Genomic DNA, 2,986 nt, shown 5'->3' on the forward strand with positions numbered 1-2,986 from the left:
CGTGCCTTGTGTGGTTTTTGAACCGGGCCCTCTCACAGTGCCTGGCCCTGGCACCAAGATCATGCCAACGTTTGGGGATGTGCCCTGTCCTCGGGAAGCAGGGGGGATGGAAGGCATTGCCTCAGCCAGCACATCAGGGCACCTCTACACTGATGTGCCTACAAGCAGCCCTTGAAGCAGACAGCTTGACTTTGGGCTGAAACACAAAGATGCTCAGTGAGGCTAAGCTGATGAGGCTTAAACACCCTGAAGGTGTTCAAGGCCAGGTTGGATGGGGCCCTGGGCAGGCTGGTCTAGTATTAGATCTGCAGGTTAGTGGCCCTGCCTGTGGCAGTTGGATTGAAGCTTGATGATCCTTGAGGTCCCTTCCATCCCAAGCCATTCTGTGATTCCCCACAAGATGTGTTCAGTCCCCCAGAGCTGTCCCACTCCTTTGGCCTTGGGGGCAGTGGCTTCCTTTCTGGAGCATAGAGGGGGATGTTTTGCTTTTATTCTGCATTAGCTTTTATTTTTGACATTTTCCTTCTACGAATGGATCATTTACATGGTTCCACTTAGGACTCCCATTATCAGTACCGTAACTGTAGAGCCAAATTCCCCAAAAGCTCTGGGTAAGACAGTTTCATTTCAGGGGCTGACATCAGTACAAGCAGTCAGAAGCAGTTTCTATTGAGAGCATCCCTCACCAGGATACGGGCAGCTAGCAGCCCACCCCAAAGTGCCCAAAACAGCTCGTAGGGACACCCAGAATGGCACAGACCCCAGCTCCACCAGGAGGAATAAAACAGTTTTTGTGATAAGCCACTTAATGCAATTTGTTAAGTTCCACGTGCATGGAAACAGGCAGATGCTACGCGGCTGCCATTTGTTTCTGTTCTATGAGTGTCTCCATGCCAGCCCTGTGCTCCCTTGGGCATCAGCAGCTTAGACTGGGAAACAGTTTCAGAGCCTGCTTTGTAGTTATTGACATACATAGGATCACAGACCCAGAGAATGGCTTGGGGTGGAACGGACCTTAAAGATCATCTGTTTCCACCATCCTTCTATGGGGTGGGGGCTCCCCCAGCTTAGGCTGCCCAAGGCCCCATCCAGCCCAGCCCTGAGCACCCAGGGATGGGACACTCCCAGCTCTGGGTAGCAATGCCATGGCAAGTTGACGTGGTTTTTTTGTTTCTTTATCTTTAATGCTAACGCAATAGTTGTGCAGGTAAGGACCTGCCCGTGTCCCATCTCTCTCCTGCTCTCCCCTTCAGCCCTACCAGAAAGAGACAACCTGCTGCCTTTTTCTCCCCTGCCTCCATTTGGTGTCACAATAAAACTTTGTTTTTTCCTTTTTAATTCCCTCTTTTGGACTCGGACTCACTTGTGTTTGAGAGCATTCAATGATACGCACAATAACAGTAGGGAAAAAAAAACCAAAATAAACATCATGTTTCAGATGCTGCAGGGATAACTTCCCTGTGAAGATAAAGCAGCCCTTAGAAGCTTTCTGCCAGGCACATTTTATTGGGTTCCCCTTTTTCTCCCTTTTCTTTGCATCCCCCAAGCAGCACTTGCTGCACAGCATTTCCCTGAGCACTGGGGGAACTTGTGGGGGAAAGCATGGAGAACTGCAGCACAACACACACACGCACAGCCTTCGGCTTTCATCCCTCCATTGCTCAAAGGACAGCAGGGTTCAGGAGAGCTACGTGCCGCGGGGTCCCGGGAGGAGCAGCACAGAGGGCATCCCCAAGGAAAAGCCACCGCCTGTGCTGACAGTCGGAGCTCGCCTCCCTGCAGGAGCCCAGAGCAAGGAGTTTCTCTTCCTCCTTATTGTAAAGCAGAATGAAACCCACGCGTGCGGGACTCCGCTGCTGGGCTGGGAGCTGGGCTCTCAGCACTGAGCTGGGTCTGCTGGTTCCTTTGCCAGCTGTGCCCAGCTCACCTCGAGCTCTGCTGTCACCAGCGGCCCTATGGATGGATGGACAGCCAGCAGGGACAGCTGCCACCACGCTCACCTCGCCCCTGGCTTCCTAACAGCAGTGCTTTAGGGGAAGGAGCACATCTTCAGAAGAAAAGTGAAATACACAGCAAGTTTATAAAAAAAGGGAATTGCAGAGTTTCGTGTGGATCAGCCAGGCCAGCAGCAGCAGGCGTTTCCAGGCAGCTGCCAGATGTGGGTGTCGGGGCTGCCCCAGGCGCCAGCTCCATCCCATCCCTTTATTCGTGCCCACACTTACCTCTCATAAGGGGATGAGGCATCCCAGGAGCAGTGTGTTTGTGCCTGATGTGTGCAAGGCCACGTTTCTGTATGCCCAGCCATACAGCTGTGTTCGCCTCTCTCCGTGGTTAAAACCACCCCATCTGGCAGTTCAGGGCCACAGAACCTAGGAGAGACAGAGAGAAAGGGATGTGAATGGGAAGGAAAAAGACACCCAGAGAGCAGAAACTGTGCAGAGCCAGCACCAGCCACTTCCTGCCAGCCAGGCAGTGACGCATCCCTCTAGCTGTTGGCTTCAGCATTAAGCCAAAAGCCCCAAGCTCAGAGCAGGCTCACCCCCATCCCCAACCCTTCCCATTTTCTGCTCCTCCTCACACACCTGCAGTCACTTGTCCAAATCCACCAGGAGCACCTGTGTCTGCATGGTGCTCACTGCCAGCAGAGCTGTGGGGTCAGCTATCTGAATAGGAACCTTCCAAATAAATTACCCAGAATCCTAGAATGGCCTGGGCTGCAAAGGAGCACAATGCTCACCCAGTTCCAACCCCTGCTGTGTGCAGGTCACCAACCAGCAGCCCAGGCTGCCCAGAGCCACATCCAGCCTGGCCTTGAATGCCTGCAGGGATGGGGCATCCACAGCCTCCTTGGGCAACCTGTAACAGTGCATCACCACCCTCTGGGTGAAAAGTGTCCTCCCAGGAGCAAAAATAAAATAAAATAAAAATAAAATAAAAATAAAATAAAATAAAAATAAAATAAAAATAAAATAAAAATAAAATAAAA

The sequence above is a fragment of the Lagopus leucura genome, unplaced genomic scaffold (assembly GCF_019238085.1).
Source record: "Lagopus leucura isolate 7727_CA_CO unplaced genomic scaffold, USGS_WTPT01 Super-Scaffold_100029, whole genome shotgun sequence".
NCBI lineage: Eukaryota > Metazoa > Chordata > Aves > Galliformes > Phasianidae > Lagopus > Lagopus leucura.